The following is a 20,472-nucleotide window of genomic DNA, read 5'->3' on the forward strand; positions in this document are numbered from 1 at the left end:
TTGGTCTTCTCTGCCATGTTGAGGGTAGAGGAAGTCTCGATTTAAAAGCTCATCTGAAAGACAACACTCCTGACGATTCAGCACTGTCTAGTCCCTCAAGGAGTGCCAACCCATATCTCCATGATGAGTGGAACAGTTGACAGCTGGATTGTGGAGTGACTAAATCATTGAACTCGCATGCAAGGAACCAATGACCTAGATTCAGGAAATCAAATCACTGCAGCAGGTAGGAATTTCAGTTCAAGTAATTAAATAAATCTGCAATTTAAAAAGTTATTCTCAGTAATGGTGTCTATGGATCCATTGGATTTTGTAAAAACTTATCTGGTGTGGTGGCATGCATATTTGATGGTCAGGCGAACCGACTCCCTGTGTTACGTGCGCACCATCAGAACAGCTGCATCAAAGATGGCATCGCACGGCCTTCTTTTCCAGTAGAAGTTTGAGGCCCACATGCATGCAGGTAGCGCACTTAGGTCACAGTGATGTCATTTCCAGTTCACTGGGGCAGGAGCTTCGAATGCACAAGACAAAATAAAGTTCATAACTTCCAACAAGCCCACTGACTGCTAGTCTTGTTCTTTCGCTCGGTTCGCACACTCGCTACACTTGTTCACTAAACATCCTTTCATGAAGAAAATTATTAATTTTATCTAATCTGACTTACCTGTGACCCCTGGCCAATCATACCCCACCCCATTGAAATAAAGGGCAATTAATAACAAACAATAAATGTAAGCAACTCCACACAGGAACAAATATTTAATCCTGGTTGCATTTTCTGATTTGCAGTGGCATATTCTGAGGGAAGTAGAAAACTTTTCTTCATATGTTTACATAATTATCTCTGAGAGGCAGCAACTACTCATTCTGTTTCTATAGTTGGACTGGGATTACATTGCAAGGACAGGGAGTATCAATCCACATGCACAGGGCAAGGATATATTATAAGATGGATTTTCTCATTATGAAGAGCTATAGAGCGAGGACAATTTTCATGTACATAACATTACAGGCCATGGGGTCATTGCTGATATATCATACCATTACTCATTCATTGGCAGTAAGCATGCTATAAAAGATGTCACTTTCCAATGCTCTGCATTCCAATAGCTACATCATGTGTAACGTCAAAAGCATAATCTGTGACATGGCAAAAGTTGTTCATCTTGCAGCAGGTTTGCATTGTAATTCAACATCGAGCTATTCTTGCACATAGGTGTAAATCTTTGAGTGTTTTCAAAGCATGTCTAATGCCATTTGTTGGTCTGATTGGAATCTATTCAGACAATTCCAAATTTTGTTTCATTTTCAATTTTTCCCAGGTTGTTTCATGTCAAGAAAAATCCATCTTCTTTAACCTTGCAATGCCGGAAAGATTGGTGAGGACTGAACCTACTGCAGTGCAGGCAGACGAGCATTTTTGAACTCAGTCAGTACAGCTCTATTTTCATAGACAGTTCCTTTGAGGTCGAGGTGCACTCCCACGTCTTTGTGCAATTGTGGAGCAGGCAGGTCAACTGTTCCACTCCATCATGGAGATGTGGGTTGGCACATACAGTGAACACCAATTCACCGAATTCCCTGGCGTGAGAGCAGAGCCATTTCTGATAAGGGAGCAAATTCTACCTTTAACAGGTAGCCACAGCGTGGTGTCTTGGACCAGGTTCAATCAACTAAACAGACAGAAAAAAAAATCCAGTACTGTATCCAAGGTTTTTTTTCACCTCTCTTGAGGTATCATCATCAGCTAAGTCTTGGTCATGAGTGTCTGTTTGGAGATGTAAAGAAACCTCAATTATATGGGGCAGGGAAGGAAGACCAAAGGGTCTCATATTTCACAGAAGCAACCATTATTCCAAAGGGAGACTAACTGGTCATCCATCTCTTGGATGAAATTGTCTCCCTGTCAGCCTAAAATGTGAATTCCTGCAATGTAAGTGCTTGTGGCTCTGCAGTAAGATGTGAGAGGGATGCATGAAAAGCTTTCTGTCCTTCAACAGAGGGTGAGGTTCCAGCTGTTTTGCTGGCTTTTGTGAATTGAATTTCCAACCAAGTCATTCCTGAGGTGAGTTAAGAGTTAACAAATCAACTGGAGTCACAGAAACGGTGGATCCCATAGGGATGGCAGATTTCTTTCTCGGGGATACTTGGAGAATCAGAAAGGCTTTTCGTGACAACTCAAGACTTTAATTGTCACTGTTACTAATTTGAATTTTTTAAATCCAAAATGTCATTAGCAAGCAGAATGTAAACTCCACATTACCTCAATTAAATTTCCACTTATCTTAGAGGTAGTTGGCCTCATTAGGAACAATGATAAGTCGAACTGGAGAGAAGAGTTGGAAAATCTTGTGTTGGTGCAACAGTAGCAACCTGAGTCTCAACGTAGACAAGATGAAGGAGATGATTGTGGACTTCAGGAGGACCAGGAATGATCACCCTCCACTATACATCAACAATTCTGTAGTGGTGAATGGAGAACACCAAATTCCTTGCATTTCACTTAATTAGTGACCTATCGTGGACACACAACATCTCTTCACTTGTCAGGAAGCCACAACAGCGCTTGTGCTTCCTGAGAAGACTGAAGTGGGCAAAGCTACCGGACTCCATGATGTTAACCTTCTACAGATGCTCTATTCAACACGTTCTGACCAGCTGAATCACAGTTTGGTAAGGATGTGCAGAGAAATCAATCAGAGATTGACCATAAGAGTGGCAGAGAGGATCACTGGAGTCTTCTTCCCCCCACCCCCCCCCCCCCCCACCATCGACGTGATCAATCAGGATCGTTGTCTGAAGAGGGGATATAAAATTATTGAGGATCCCTTCCACAACATCTTTAAGCTGTTCCTGTCGGGAGAGAGTTACAGGAATATTAGAGCCAGCACCACCAGGCTTAGAAACATCTTCCTCCCACAGAGAGTTGAGAATGCTGAAAAATTGATGAACAGCTCATACCAACCCTCCAAGACTCTCATGTTCATGAAACAATATTTATTTATTTATCTAAATGGATACTTGTCCTGCACAGATATTGTTTGTCTGTAAGTGTGTTATGTCTGGTTGTGTGTCTACGTGTTTTACACTGAGGACCAGAGAACGTTGTTTTGCCTGGTTGTAATTGTGCAATTAGATGACAATAAACTTGACTTAATTTGACTTTTTCCTCATTATTTTTAATCCAGGCCTTTGGAATATTAGTCCAGTAATATAATCACCAAGTTAACATATCCTAATTTGGAGAACCTTGGGAAGGATCTGGTCGCTTAGCTGCTCCTTGCAGTCGGAGAGAAGGCACAATGGTGCAGTTAACAGAGCCAGAGCCTTAGCTCCAACTGTCCTGATGTTCAGGGCTGATCTCTGGTGTGAAGTTTGCATGTTCTCCCTGCAACCATATGGGTTTCTTCTGGGAGCTCCAGTTTCCTCCCATTATCCAAAGATGAGCAGGTTGGGAGGTCCATTGGCCATTGCAAATTACCTTTGGTGTGTGAATTAATGGTAGACTATAAGAGGGAGTTGATTGGAATGTGGGAAAAATAAAATGAGATTGGTGTAAATAGGTGCTTGACATTTGGCACAAACACATTTGATTTATTTGATCCAAAACCCATCTGTATTGATGGGAAGGAGGTGGGGAGAGTCAGAACTTTCAAAGTCCTGGATTCATATTTTAGAAGACCTTTTTTGCACGCATACGTCTCTGCTTTCCAAGGAGATGTTGCATGTCTTTGGATACTCTGCAGGTGCCCGTGGAAAGTGTACTGAGTGCTTGCATCTCAGCCTGGTTTGGCAATTCAAGGGCCTAGGATCGCAGAAGGCCACGAAGGTTGTAAACACAACAAGGCCTATCACAGAGTCTGGCCTCCCGCTCATTGCAGCATCTATATGAGGCATAAGTAAAACACGACTATCTGCAGACATCGTGGTTGAAGTAAAAACACAATGCTGGGGAAACTCAGCAGGTTGGTCAAACAGTGTACTTTATATAGCAAAGATGCCCCAGTTTCTGCTAACCCACTCTCCATCCCTCTCCCCTTGTCTTTTTTCCCTCAGCTCTCCACCCTCTTCCCTCTCTATTCACAGAACCATCCCTCCTCCACCTTCTTGCTGCAGTACCATCCCTCCCTTACCTACCTATTACCTATTGGGACCATGTTTCTTCTTCCATCCCTCCCCCCTACCATTTTGTTCCGATGCCTACCAACATTTTTCCATACTTTAACGAAGACCTCAAGCCCAAAACGTTGGTCATATACCTTTACCTTTGCTATTTACATTTAATTTTTGGGGGCGATGGTACAAAAGCGCAAGTGCTCCCCCCAAGCAACACTGCATAAAGTACAGCTGAGTTTCTCCATCATTGTGTTTTTACTATCTATATGAGGTGCTCCTCAAGAAGGCAACCAAGATGAAAAAGTTTCTTTCCAACAGCTATCAGCCCCTTGAACTTGTGTGGTTAAATGTAAAATTAATCTCATCAGATGAGAGCCCATATTCATAAAGGGGTACAAGTTTCCAGAAAATTGCAAGATTAATATCAAATGCATCGAGTGATTTTTGAGTCATCTCTTTAAACATTATTTTTTTACCATATTCCATTGTCAGCAGTAAAAGCCTTTTGAAAAATGGTGATTTAATCAAGCAAAAAATCTATCTGTGATCATTAATTTAGTTAGATTTTGTCTGAGTCGCAATGCAATGGCATGACATTGACTGAAAGGCCTCTGGATTTATGGATTATAAACTCACTTGTGCCTCAGTGCCCAACTCTCAGCTTGCTCTGATGAGTTAGTGAGTAAACGAAGTCATTCGTACACTCGTCCTCCACCAGGACAGAATGATAAATATCATTTGGCACAAACACATTTGATTTATTTGATCCAAAACCCATCTGTATTGATGGGAAGGAGGTGGGGAGAGTCAGAACTTTCAAAGTCCTGGATTCATATTTTAGAAGACCTTTTCTGCATATTACCATCCTAATTATGGTGTGGTTCAGACATGTTAGAGTTAAGGTTGAAGCATTTGCAATTTGAAATGCTGAGCTGGTGATCCATGTCAACTTTCTCCTGAGATTCCATTACAAAAGCCAGCATCTAGCCTATTCCATTCTCTGCCATGGGTAATTCATCCATGGCTGGGGGTTAAAGGAGCAGCCACTTAAAGTGAAAAACTCACATAAAATGCTTGAAACTCCAGTTGAAAGTTCTTGAAGTCTGTTCGCTGTGCGAGCCCCCTTTAAGGATGGCATATTATAACTTTCTACATCAGTAATGACTTGCAGCAGTAAAGGTTTATGGAATTAGTGTGAACATGGAGACATAAGTGAACAGTTGATTGGTAGGAAAGGGGTTGAGGAAGCGCTCTCTGATTCCCAAGATGGGAAAAATGGTGTTCCCTTGGAGTTCCAAATCAAGACTTTATTTTTCACCCAGAGGCACAGATGAAGCGAAGGAGTGTAACAAATCCAGCATTCATGTTGATAGGAAAGCATAAATTGTGAATGGAAGGTGATGGGAAAAGTGCAAAATTTTGTGCAGTGATTTTTAGAATCGCATTTCCAAGCAACCAGAGAACTTTAGATAAAATCAGAGAATCCTGGAAATGCCCAGCTGGTCAAACAGCATCTGTGATGTGAGGAAGAGTTGATGTTTTTCACCAGGTCTTGGAAAACTCGAGAATCTAATTGACTTGAAGAATTAGGATGGTGGCTGAATGTTTCCAGTATTTCCTGGGCCCACTTTGAATAAGACAGAGTAAGAATAAACAGCCGAAAAAAGGCCACTGACAAACTATGCAAAGTAATAACTAAAAGCTCAGTTGCTGTCCCAACAAAAAATTTGCTTCCTGAACCTTTTTTTTAGATATAACCTACTTCTGTGATTTCCTGTTATATTTTAAGTCTACTTCAAGCATACAAAACCATGAAGCACAACATGTTATTGAAAATTCACTTTCTACATTCACACTTGGATGTCTTCCCTGGTGATCTTTGTGTCGTCAGTGACAAACATTGTGAAAGGTTTCACCAGGACATTGCAACCATGGAAAAATGGTATCAGGGCAACTGGAATCCATCAATACCGGCCGACTATTGTTGGACACTGACATGAGAGGCATCAGATGCTGAGTACAAATGAAAATCAGCAGCAAAACACTTTAGGTCAGTTGAACTAATGCATAGTGACAGCGTCATGATGTGATAACTCATGCTAAATTCAATAAAAGTTAATTTAATGTTTCTCCAACTTCCTACGTGATGCAGCAAATCTGAATTTATCTTTGTGTTCAGCTTGAAGTTGTCCATCATAATCCACAATTTATTTTCAGGAAGCAAACATTTTGGGGGAAAAAATGTTTCCAGTGTAATTAAATGAGGAGAAGACTCCAGGAATATTACCATCCTAATTATGGGGTGGCTCAGACATGTTAGAGTTAAGGTTGAAGCATTTGCAATTTGAAATGCTGAGCTGGTGATCCATGTCAACTTCCTCCTGAGATTCCATTACAAAAGCCAGCATCTAGCCTATTCCATTCTCTGGTGATACACCACTAGCCTACTGCAGGGGGCAATCTCTATACCTGCAGACAGACCACCGGAGGACAGACTATTCCTGGCCGGCTGTCAATCAGCTGACCTAAATAGACCCCTAGGGGGCTAACTCCACCTGGCTGGCTGTCAATCACCTGACCGGGATATAGTCCTGAGCCAGCCTCTCCTGACCCAGTCACTCGGGAGCCACCATCACAGCCACTACTGTAGCAGAGACCTTTAGCCAAATAAAGCCTGCTGTACAGTCTTCAAGTTTGCGTCTGATCACAGCTGCTGCAGTGCATCACACATTCACTCCACATGATGTCAAGAGGTATCTTAGGGCAATGGATGCACCGAAGGCAACACATCCCTATTGTAGAACTGACGACCTGCACGCCCGAACAAGCAGCATCTCTACCCAAGCTGTTACAGCAGTTATAGCACCACCATCACTATGTGAAAAATTAGCCAACAAGCATATTTACTTACTCTGATCCTGCCAAATGTCCAGAATCTGCATGCATGGGGAGGATGGAAGTGGTGGTAGAGTGGCATTGCAAGTGACTTGTACATGAAGAGCAACTCTGAAGGGTTAATTGGTCAACAAATGGCTTCCCTCAGGTCAGAGCTGCAGAAGTGCTTGTCTAAAATCCATGCGGAGAAAGCCTTTTGATGTAACATCTTCCATACCACCTACAAATACACACTGGGACTCTGAGAGAAAGTGAATTAAATGGTAGCAATAATTCTCATTTTCATTAAGTCAATTAATTGTGCTTCTTTGTCAATCACTGCAGTAGCCCCTTTGTTTCCACTTGTTCTACAGCTGAAAGGGCCCATTAATCAACATTTTAAACCATTATTTTACTGTCAGTTAGGACATAACACTGCTGCAATGACACAATCTGGACAACTTCTCTCAACTGTAGCTCAGCAGTACCTTATGTTAAATCACATCAAGTCTTATGAGCCATTCAATCAGCATTATATCCCAGAGCATGGAAATATTTCACTGAAGCTGAATTTTTACCAAAAATATCAATAAATGGAACAAGCTATGAATTTGCCTGCAGGCCCAAGTATTCAGGTGTTTTTGTTGCTGGTATCAGAACTCACCTTCATGGCTGGATCCTCATTCACCAAAGATGCTGATCACCTCTCTTCCTTGCATCGATGGAGCCAGTCAAGAAACACTGGATTTTAAAAGATGCCCATGGCCTTCTCCTGTCTGACAATTTCTCAGTATTCAATAGCATACATGTCATGTTAGGCGACAAAATTTGTTCCTTAAACACTGTCAATCTTTTGATACTTAAAGTATATGACAAACTACTCGCTAGAGGCCTCAATGTTGAGTGAGGAAGGTAGTCTACTTGGTAGAAAGCCATACTGTCTCTGGAACTGTCAGCTCTTCCATTAATCAAGTATCTTGGTTGGTAATTTAAATTAACACATTTTGTCACACAACAGAGAGATAATGAGATATCGGCTCATACAATTTAGAAATTGGATCTTTAGCCCAAAGTCTATGCTGAACATCAAGCACTTATCTACACTCTTTTGAACTCCCTTGAGATTCTACTACATACCGTGCCCTCCACAATGTTTAGGACAGACATTTTTTTCCTTTATTTGCCCATGTGCAAATTTTAAATTTGTAATCAAACATTCGCATGTGATTCAAGTGTACATTCCAAATAGTATTCAAGGTTATGTGTATACATTTTAGTTTGATTGTGTAGAAATACAGCACTTTTTATACATAGTTTCCCTATTTCAGGACAGCATCATGTTTGGGACATTTGGCTTCATATGTGTTTGTGAGTATTTGGGTGTGTTTAATTGCTTCATTGGTGCAGATATAAGAGAGCGAGGCTGCTCACTTCTAAGTGTTTGCTCACCTTTGGAGTCTGTAGTTGCCATTTTTCAACATGGGGTTGTGCCAATGAAAGTTATGATGAGGCTGAAAAACAAGAATAAAACAGTAAACCTTAGGATGACCAAAATCAACAATTTGGAAGATCATTAAGAAGAAAAAGTAAAACAGTGAGCTGACTATTGTTGAACATTGTCATGAGAGGCATCAGATGCTGAATACAAATGAAAATCTGTGTCAAAGCAATTTTAGATCAGTTGAACTAACACTGTGTCAACATCATTATATGATTTAAAGATGCTAAATTCAAATTGTTGTTCAGTGTTTGTGGTCACATTGAGGTCCTGTCTGAAACATGAGGCAGGGCTAACTCAAGAAAAGTATATAATAAGTGGAAAGCTGTGGAGCAACTCAAAGCCAGGTTCAAAGTTTTGATCAACCAGAGAACGCTCATGCAGTGAAACATGAAATGTTAGGTAGACAAGGGATAATATAACGAAGGTGATTTTATTGTTGTGAACAGCAACATAAATGATTAGAAATGAAATGTCTTACTTAAAGGAAAGAATGCTTACAGTGTAGATCAGAAATAATTTTCCATAAACAGTGCACAATAAAGAAGATATCAAGAGTCCCCAGAGTGGATGATCCATGCAATATCTGAAAGAACAATGCGCCTTGTCAAAAGGTCACACAAACACCAACCAGTGACATTTCAACTTGATCCTAGACCAAGTTGTAATGTTCTCCTGAATATGCCTTCATTCTCAAAATAGTGCAGTTAAAACCAATGACCCACATGCTATTAATGTACAATAAGCCTACATTGAGGCTGGTGAGGAGATTCTTCTTGAAAGTGGTGAGCCAAAGAATCAAGTACACCAAGTGCCTCTCCAAATGCCTTTTAAATGTTGCAATTGTATGTTCCTCTCCCTCTCCTTTTGACAGCTTGATCCATCGAACCATCACCAAACCTGTCCCTCATATCTCAGCTCCACTGCTGTCCAACTGATCTCTCCCCCAAGGACTCTGGGAGAACAGCAGAATATTTAAGGCATGATAATGTGTTGGTAGCCTTGCCCCTTCAATCACTGCAGTGACAAAATGCTAACTTACCTGTTCATTCTGTAATTGTGAAGAGATTCATTTAATAAACATAGGATTAACGCAGAAATGGTGGAGCAACTCAGCACGCCTTGAAGCACCAATAGAAATTAAAAGTATATAACCGACGTTAATATCCTTTGAAATAAATTAATTCTTTTTGAAACATTTTTGGAGCCTGAAACCTTCCAGGCCTGGCTTATTGCCTGAAAATTAAAAGACTATGGGTTCAAGTCTCGCATGAAGAATAAAAATCCAAAGAATCAGGAGATGCTCTGTTTCAGAGCAAAGGAATCTGATTGCAGAGGGGAAGAGGCCGTCTTGTGTCTTCAGGCTTCTGTACCTCCTTCCTGATGGTAAGAGGCAATGGCCTGTGGGTCCTTGAGGATAGAGGCTGCTTTCTTAAGACACCACCTCTTGTAGATGTCTTCGATGGGTTGAAGACTGATGCCTGTGATGGAACTGGCTAAGTTCACAACTTTGTAGTCTCTCTGACCTGTGTATTGGCGCCTCCATGCCACATAATGATGCACCAGTCAGACTGTTCTCCACAGTACACCTGTATAAATTTGCATGAGCCTAATTTGGATTGTGGATGTAGAATCAGAATCAGATACTGAATTTATTGTCATGAACAAGTCACGAAGTTTGTTGTATTGCAGCCGCCTCCCAGTGCAAACATACAAACCACCTTACAACAATGAATAAAAATAGTGCACTAAAAGTCAAAGTAAGGCCGTGTTTGTCGTTCATTGTCATTCAGGAATCTGATGGCCGAGGGGAAGAAGCTGTCCTTGTGCCATTGAGTGCTCATCTTCAGGCTCTTGTACCTTTTTTTGATGGTAGTAGAGAGAAGAGAGCATGGCCTGGGTGGTGGGGATCAGGAGAGAAGCTGCTTTCTTAAGACACCACCTCTTGTAGTTATCCTTAATGGAGTGGTCCAGATCCGGTGGTGTCACAGGCCAAGTTAACAACCCTCTGCCCTGATCAGTGGCAACCCCACCCCCCATACCAGACAATGATGCAACCAGCCAGAATGCTCTCATTGGTACATCTGTAGAAATTTTCAAGAGTCTTTGGTGACTTTCCAAATCTCCTCAAACACCTCACAAAGTATAGCCACTGGTGAGCCTTCTTAACCATATAACCACTTACAGCACAGAACAGGCCAGTTCGGCCCTACTAGTCCATGCCGTAGCAAATCCCCACCCTCCTAGTCCCACTGACCAGCACCCGGTCCATACCCCTCTAGTCCCCTCCTATCCATGTAACGATCCAGTCTTTCCTTAAATGTAACCAATGATCCCGCCTCGACCACGTCTGCCGGAAGCTCATTCCACATCCCCACCACCCTCTGCGTAAAGAAATTTCCCTTCATGTTCCCCTTATAATTTTCCCCCTTCAATCTTAAACCATGTCCTCTAGTTTGAATCTACCCCTTTCTTAATTGAAAAAGCCTATCCACATTTACTCTGTCTGTCCCTTTTAAAATCTTAAACACCTCTATCAAGTCCCCTCTCAATCTTCTACGCTCCAGAGAAAAAAGCACAACCTTTCCCTTTAACTCAGACCCTGAAATCCTGTCAACATTCTCGTGAACCTTCTCTGCACTCTCTATTTTGTTTATATCTTTCCTATAATTTGGTGACCAAAACTGTACACAGTACTCCAAATTTCGCCTCACCAATGCCTTGTACAATTTCATCATAACCTCCCTACTCTTGAATTCAATACTCCGATTTATGAAGGCCAACATTCCAAATGCCTTCTTCACCACACCATCTACCTGAGTATCAGCCTTGAGGGTACTATTTACCATAACTCCTAAATCCCTTTGTTGCTCTGCATTCCTCAATTGTCTACCATTCAATGTATATGACCTATTTAAATTTGCCTTTCCAAAATGCAGCACCTCACATTTATCTGTATTAAATTCCATCAGCCATTTCTCAGCCCACACCTCCAGCCTTCCTAAATCACCTTTTAATCTATGGTAATCTACCTCACTGTCCACAACACCACCAATCTTTGTGTCATCCGCAAACTTGCTTATCCAATTCTCTACCCCTACATCCAGATCGTTAATATATATAACAAATAATAGTGGACCCAGGACCGAACCCTGAGGAACTCCACTAGTCACTGGCCTCCAATTGGACAAACAATTGTCTACCACTACTCTCTGACACCTTCCATCAACCACTGCAGAATCCATTTCACTACCTCCTTATTTATCCTTCTTCATGGTTGCATTGTCATGGAGGCTCCAGGACAGATCCTCGAAGATGTTGACACTCAGGAATTTGAAGTTCTTGACCTCCACTAATGAGACCTTGATGAGGGCAGGTTCATATTCTCCTGAATTCCTCTTGAAGTCCACTATCATCTCATTAGTTTTGCTGATGTTGAGTGCAAAGTTGTTGGTGTGACACCATTCAACGAGCTGATCTATCTGCCTTGTGTAGCTTCCTCATTGCCATTTGCGATTCTGCCGACAACTGTGGTGTCATTGGCAAATTTGTATATAGCATTGGAATTGAGCCTGTCCACACACTCATAGGTGTTTTGTGAGTAGAGCAGCAGGTTAAGCACACATCCTTGAGGTGTGCCTGTGTTGATAGCCAGTGAGAAGGAAATATTGTTCCAACTTGTATTGACTGTGGTCTTCTATTGACGAAGTCAGGGATCCAGTTGCAGAGGGGGGAGGGGCGCAGAGGCCCAGGTTTTGGAGTTTCTTGACCAGCACTAAGGCACTAATGAAGGCTGAGCTGTAGTCTATGAAGAGCAAGATGACAAGGATGTTTCCCAGATTTTTAAATTTATGGGGAATCATTGCAAAATGAGATGTAGATCATGAGAAAAAATAGGTGGAGGCTTCTGTCAAAGCTGAAGAATGTCTCATGGATGAAGTCTGCTACACTGCATCTGATCTAAAGTATGAAGATCTCCGACAATGGGTTTGCAGATACACCAATTAGTAGTGACATTAGGGTGTGGATGCCTATCTTAATGGGATTCTTCCTGATAGAATAAAGACAGCTAAGAAAGAGGAAACTCTTGCCCTTTCTGTCTGGACAACTTCTGATGCATGGTCTACAATTGCAGTGAGAAAGCTTAACAAATCACAATTTCCTGCAGGCCAATTAATTTCTGGACAGAAATTCAAAAATACTTTTGGCATTTTGAAAAGCAAAAACTCACACTTCCCTTCCTGCTTTGGAAGAAATTATCATTGAACTTGGGAGAGATAAAAATAATTCAAATACCTCTACAATCTACTGCCTCGTTCTCCCCATTTACATTGGCCAGGACGTTACAGAAACATCTTCAATATTCAAGATCCTTTTATTGTCATGAAATAAAACAGAAAATGTTATAATACACGAAATTTCCTTTAGACTACTGTAAGGCAGATGAAGATAAATCATCAGCCCCTTTCAGTCAGAGAAAGAGAAGCAAAAGAGAGTCCCCCCCAGAGTCACTAAGTGTCCATGGAGTTGCCTCCAGTGTTCCCGCAGCCACACAGCCTTCAGCCCAAAACATCAGCCACCTGAGCACAAATGTCTGACATGATCAGGAAGCCCTCAGCACCCTGGTTCCAACATCTGGTACCCCCTTCTGCCAGTCTTGAGCCAGACTCCAGTTGTCTGCAGCCTGGCCACAGATTCCCTGTTACAATGCAAAACAATGCATGAATCATTTTGTATCCATTGGATAGAATCATCAGAAAGAGAGTACTTCTAATTGTTTTAATCAAGAATATGGGCATCGGTCCCTGAATGGAGATAGGTTCTTTTATCAGATGACAGAAATAGAAAATAAAAGCAAAAGTGGGACAAAGCTTTCTGTGAGTGCTCATTCTTCCACTGCAAATATTGAAAGCCAGCAAGCTGTACTCCTCCGAGACCTGGCTGATATATGTCAATAACTCATCTCTAAAACCTTGATGATGAGCCAATTCAAGTCCTTCTTTCTAATACATTTGTACTCCCTTAAACAGGACTTGCTTGGCAGCAGCAACTCCCACACATACATGCAGAAGGGGCAGGCCGAAGAAATGAGATTATACTGCAGTTTTACAAGCCTCCAGACACGGTCCAACAGGCCACAGCACTTCAGTTAACTGCCACCCTCCTCTGTGTTCATAAACAACGAGAAGCCATAACAATTTTGCTCCATCAGCAGGTTTTAAGTTCATTCAGATGGTTGGGATGTCATTGTCTGTCCTTGTAGGTAAGAATGCACAACACATTCAACTCCAGCTAATCCTCTGACCACAGTCTTTCCAGAAGGCATCAACAAAGCTTGAAGCAGATTCAGATTTATTGTCATTACCTACAACCCTGGCAGTAAACAACTGACTACAATACTGTAAACAAGTCCCTGATTGAGTTAGTGGTTGAGGAGTCTGATGGTGGAGGGGGAGCAGCTGTTCCTGAACCTGGTGGTGTGAGTCTTGTGGCACCGACACCTCTTTCCTGATGGTAGCAGCGAGAATAGAGTGTGTGCTGGGTGGTGTGGATCTTCCATGATTGCAGTGGTCTCCGACACATTGTTGAGGCCACATAATTACAATGCAAATTGAAGTAATTTTGCATTGCTCGCAGGAATATATACTTGCAGAATCTCTCACTTGTGGAGGATCAAAAGGATATCAACCCCAGACAAATTAATTCCACACTGAACAAAGAGATGCCCAACTCAGAGAATTACAATCTCAATAGCTATTGTATATTTAGCACCTCCTTTTTAAAAATGTGGTCACTGTGTAACACAAGAAACATTAACCAAATTAATAGCCTGAAAATGCCTGAGATTGTCTGATCTCTAAAGCTAAGCAGGCTCAGATCTGATCAGTACTTGGAGGAGAGAACACCTAGGTCCTGTAGGTTTCTGTGAGGGGTGCTGAATAAAGTGGTGACTCTTTGATTTACAGTAGACAAAAGTTAAGGAATTTCATGTATGTAACATTCTAAATGTGGTATTACCTGACAATAATGCAACTTTCACCTTGGCACACCACAAAGAGATAGCAACCAGCTTCATCTTTAACAAAGGGTAGGGTCTTAGCTGGTCAGGAATGCTAAGCTAAGGGTAGAAATATGTCATTTTCCATATTTTCCAATTATTTTTCTAGAACATACAAAATAGGAGCAGAAGTTGGCCATCTGGCCTGTCAAGCCTGTTTCATCAGCTAATAAGATCAAGGCTCATCTCCACCTACCTGCCTTTTCCCCATATCAATTAATTCCCCAACTTTGTAAGAATCTATCCAACCTTGTCTTAAATACATTCAGTGAGTTGGCCTCCAGTGCTTCAATGGGCCGCGAATTCCAGAGATTCACCACTATCTGGGAAAAGTTCTTCCTCATCTCCATCCTAAATCTACCACCCTGGATCTTGAGACTATGTCTTCCCCACCAAAGGCAACAGCCTACCTACCTCTCTCTTATCTATGCCTTTCATAATTTTATGATCCCTTCTCATTCTTCTAAATTCAATCGAGTATAGTCCCAGACAACTCAATCTCTCTTCAGAAGCCAACCCAAAATTGCAGTAGAAGGAAATAAAGCACCTGCAGTAGCAGTTGCTTTAGATGCAGAGAAGGCCTTCAAACAGAGTAGAATGGAATTATTTGTTCAAAGTATTGCAAAAATTCAGTTTACCGGAGAAGTATATTAATTGGATTAAAGCATTATATAAGGGACTGTTAGCGAAAGTGACAGTAAATGGACATGTATCAAAGCAATTTAACTTAAGCCGGGCAACGCGGCAGGGATGCCCACTATCACCGTTATTGTTTGCGCTAGCTATAGAACCACTAGCAGAATTGATAAGAATAGATAATAATATAAAAGGAATAAAAATAAAAGACAGGGAATATAAAATCAGTCTATTTGCGGATGATGTGATAGTGTACTTAACAGAACCAGAACTATCAATAAAATAATTAAATAAGAAATTGAAGGAATATGGAGAAGTGTCGGGATACAAGATAAACGTAAATAAAAGTGAAGCAATGCCTATGAATAACGCGGATTTCTCAAAATTTAAGAAGGAATCCCCATTCAGATGGCAAATGCAGGCAATAAGATACCTAGGTGTACAAATAAACAAAAATCTAGGCCAATTATATAAACTCAATTACAATCCACTAATGAAAAAATTACAGGACGATTTAGAGCATTGGAAAGAGCTACCACTAACACTGATAGGAAGGATAAACTGTATTAAAATGAACATTTTTCCAAGGATACTATACTTATTTCAGGCATTGCCAATACAACTGACAGAAAAATTCTTCAAAGAGTTAAAGAAAATAATAAGGAAATTTTTATGGAGAGGGGGGAAACCGAGGATAGCACTAGATAAATTAACAGAATGGTATAAACAAGGAGGCTTACAATTGCCAAACTTCAAAAATTATTATAGAGCCGCACAATTAAGATACCTATCAGATTTTTATCAAACAAGGGAAAAACCAGACTGGACGAGATTAGAATTAGATAAAATAGGGGAAAAGATACCTGAACACATATTATATAAATGGGACGAAAAATTGGTACAACATAGAACTTCTCCAGTATTACATCATCTCCTCAATATTTGGAAGAAGATTCATGCAGAAAGAAATAAAACAAATTATCAATTACCAAAACTAATATTGACGCAAAATAAGCTACTCCCTTTTACAATAGACAACCTTTCCTTTAGAAAATGGGAAAACAAAAGGGATTAAAAGAATAGAAAATTGTTTTTCAGGAAGTAGATTCTTATCCTTTGAACAAATGAGAGATAAGTACAATATAACTGGAGATACAGAGCTGGCATATTACCAACTGAGATCCTACTTGAAAGATAAATTAGGAAGCAATTTGAGTTTACCAGAGGGAAGTAACCTTGAATATGTGATTACAGATACAATGTTAATCAAAAGATTTATAACAAATATGTATATTAAACTGCAAGAAAAGGAGAATGAGGAAACAAATGGTAAAACTAAACAAAAATGGGAACAAGATTTAAATATAAAGATAAAAAAGGAAACATGGGAGAAATTATGTTCTGGAACGATGAGAAATACAATAAATACGAGGCTACGTATGATACAATATAATTGGTTACACAGACTATACATTACACCGCAAAAGTTAAATAAATGGGACCCAACAGTATCTGATAGATGTTTTCGATGTAAAAAAGAAAGGGGAACAACAATTCATGCAATCTGGACATGTGAGAGAGTAGAAAAATTTTGGGATGATCTCAATCAGATATTAATTAAAATAACAGAAAACAATATACCAAAGAATCCAGAGATCTTTCTCCTAAGTAACATAAAAAATAAAGAATTTGGAATTGACTTGGAGGATGCACAAAAAAGATTTGTTAAGATAGCCCTAGCCGTAGCAAAAAAATGTATTATGTCAACCTGGAAATTGGAAGATAATTTGAAAATACAACAATGGTATATAGAAATGAATAAATGTATTCCATTAGAAAAAATAACATATAGTTTAAGAAATAATATTGAAATATTCGAACAAGTATGGGAGCCTTACATTAAATACAATAGCGAAAACCTACCGGGAACAAACATTACCTAAGTTGATGGAAGGAGAAGAAAAGAAAAGAATGGACTCAGTAGAATTTCTGGTGTATTTTTGTTGAATGACAACATTGTCTGACTGGCTTAATGCAACCTAGATTGTATACCTAAAATGGATGAGTGGGGGGGGGGGGTGGGGGGGTGGCTTGGGAGGAGGGGGGGGGAGAAAAAGTCACTGTATATGTGTGAAAAAGAAAAAGTGTATATCATGGCTAACGTGATTTATGGTGTGAAAAATTAAAAATTAAATTTAAAAAAAAAAGAAGAAGCCAACCCAATCATCTCTGGAATCAACCTGGTGAACCTCTTCTGCACCTCCTCCAAGGCCAGTACATCCTTCGTCAAGTAAACACACCAGAACTACACACAATACTCATGATGTGGCGTCACCAGTACCTTGTACCATTGCAGCAGAACCTCTCTGTTCCTCAATTCTATCCCGCCAGCAATGAAGGCCAACATTCCATTTGCCTCTTGATAGCCTGATGTACCTGCAAACCAACCTTTTGTGATTCATGCACAAGCACTCCCAAGTCCATTTGCATGGCATGCCATTTAAATAATAATCTGATCTTCCATTTTTCCTTCCAAAGTAGATAACCTCACAATTACCAGCCTTGTACTCTATCTGCCAGTCTACGTATCCATATCATATCTGTATTTTGCAACATCAAGTCCTTGTCAGCTCTCAGAACAATCCCATTACCCCACTAATTTTTCACACATTTCCATCAACATTCTCTGGATGCTAACACTCTCCTACACACGGTGACCAATTCACGTACCAAACTCTGGGATGTGGGAAGAAACTAGAACAGCCAAGGGAAACCCACAAGGGCTCAGGAAGAAATTCAAAACACAGATACTGGAGGAACTCAGCGGGTTTCATAGCATCCACAGTAGGTAAAGATATATTACTGAAATATTCGAACAAGTATGGGAGCCTTACATTAAATACAATAGCGAAAACCTACCAGGAACAAACATTACCTAAGTTGATGGAAGGAGAAGAAAAGAAAAGAATGGACTCAGTAGAATTTCTGGTGTATTTTTGTTGAATGACAACATTGTCTGACTGGCTTAATGCAACCTAGATTGTATACCTAAAATGGATGAGAGGGGGGGTGGTGGGGGGGTGGCTTGGGAGGAGGGAGGTGGCTTGGGAGGAGAAGGTGCCTTTCCTCACCTTCTTCAAAGGGGTGCCACGGTTAGCGTAGCGGTTAGCGCAGCACTTATACAGCGCCAATGACCGAGGTTCACATCTGGCATTGACTGCAAGGAGTTTGTATGTGTCTGCATGGGTCTTCGCTGGGTGTTCCTTCAAAGCATACAGGGGGGTTGTAGGCTGTAATTGGGTGGCTCATGGGCCGAAAAGGCCTGGTACCGTGCTGTATATGTCTAAACTTAGAGTTCCAATTTAAAAAATATACAGTTAAAAATGCCATCTTCACACAGATAGCAGCAGGGATTGGGATTGAACCCAGGTCACTGGAACTGTACTTATTGCACCATTATTGGTTCTGATTCTCCTCAGATGATACTGGGACTGGATCACTCCTCTCATTTACATATTGAAGCCTTCCTCTGAAAAATGAATTCTTTATTCCAAATTAAGAGATTCTTACCCTTGACTAAAATGGCAACAGGCAGTTAACAACACTGTTGGACTGCATTGTCGATCACAAGAATCAATTACCCTTTATTACTCAGTGTTATGTTTACCAATGCACTTCATAAGAGAATAGTTTTGCTGTCATAAAATGGAGCCGGGGTTTCATTTGTAAGGGTCAGCTCAGATCACAATTCCTGCGAACGTCGTTGCTGAACCAGTAATCTAAATTCTTGGAATGAATGATGGAAGACTCAAATTCCTAACCCACTAGATGTCCAATTAATTTAAAAATCAGTTATATAAATCCACACAATATATAAAAGCATGGAAGATATGGCTGTTAATCCTTTGATTCGAAATTTCATGGATTTATCCACAGGTCCCAAGGGACTCAGATGTCCGTTCGTGGGAACACAAATCTGCCCACAGAAAGTGTGGACATATCCTCCCACTCTATCTTTCCTTCTTTCCTGCCTTTCATCTGTGCAACCACCAGGGTAGTTGAGTTTGTGTGAGCATGTCACCCTGACTTCACACCCAGAGAAGAGTGTATTGGATTATGACTGCACCACAGACCCTGACATTGGTGTCCGCCTACGTCTCATAATCTGCTGGAGATGTCACCCAAATGAAGAGAGTGTGAACTGAATCCAGCTCTGAATCTCACAATGGACATATCCTACAAATAAAGAAAAAGAAACCAAGGACAGTTGACAATTGTTGTGATTACGCTTTTCAAAAGATCTTGAACTCATTGCAAAGAAAATTAGCAGTACCATGAACTTTGTTACTGAACAGTCAGCTGACGTAAAGCTGCTTATAGAGAATCCTTTCTTTCATTAGGTTTCCTATGGGTTAAACTGTTAACTTCTATGAAGCTCAGAGGACAGATGAGAAAGATAGGCAAACACATCCAGTAACAATGAGCTGCACTTGCAATATTGTGGTGTCCTAGGAGACTATCTTGGCACTGGATGCTGGAGAGATTGACCTGTGTGCAATCTGTACCTTCCCCACTTCTCAATGAAAGCCAAGATCAATCAACTACTGCACAAGGTAGATCATTAAAACCAAACCTTGGAAAATACAAAGAACTCTGACGTGAAGGAATTTATTCAGTAGCAGCGAAAGAGCCAGAAAATCAGATGTGATTCAAACTCATCCTCAATTATCTACATTCAGTTTGAAGGACACCAATTACAGTAAAATTACCATATATTTCGGTTATCAGTCGAGTTGTGAAACCCAAAAACTCTCAAAAAATGGGGGTCGACATACGCTGGATATACTTTTGAGACCCTAAGTTCAGCTCAAAATCCAATCTGCACTGATCTGGTGGATAAGTTGACCCTTGAAAAACCAAAACAAAACCCGACTGACAGATTTTCATTGAGATCCTTGATTGAAAACAACAACACAATTAGCACCCTTCAAAATCGCTCTCACAATATCATCTGAAGCAAAGATGGGAGCAAGAACATCCATACTGTTTAAACAGTCATCATATGGGTTCCAGTCTGTATCTGATGAGGCGGATTCAACTTCGTCATCAGTGTCCCACAATAAATCATCTACTGTGTGATCAATTGAACTTTTTAAATGATTTTACCACAGACTCTCACTTGACCCATGCCTTGAGCATAAAGTTACACAGCACATCAAGTGATGCAGCATGCATTTCCCCAGCTTTTGTAAATTACTTTTCTGCACTCGACATCTATATATTCCAT

At 40.6% G+C, this 20,472-nt stretch overlaps 1 protein-coding gene across 4 annotated transcripts in view; it reads right to left on the reverse strand.

Annotated features, from left to right (window-relative positions):
• The window catches only part of LOC138736303 (craniofacial development protein 2-like), a 332,554-nt gene that overhangs the window by 152,093 nt on the left and 159,989 nt on the right, over nucleotides 1–20,472 (reverse strand). For 2 of the 4 annotated variants that reach the window (XR_011340208.1, XR_011340214.1), the window contains one exon: nucleotides 7,038–8,504. The gene's annotated coding sequence lies outside the window, so the exon portion shown is untranslated. Of the gene's footprint in view, nucleotides 1–7,037; nucleotides 8,505–20,472 lie in introns of those variants that run through there. The other 2 variants (XR_011340205.1, XR_011340216.1) reach the window with 2 other exon arrangements.

This window comes from Narcine bancroftii, chromosome 6 (genome assembly GCF_036971445.1).
Source record: "Narcine bancroftii isolate sNarBan1 chromosome 6, sNarBan1.hap1, whole genome shotgun sequence".
Lineage (NCBI taxonomy): Eukaryota > Metazoa > Chordata > Chondrichthyes > Torpediniformes > Narcinidae > Narcine > Narcine bancroftii.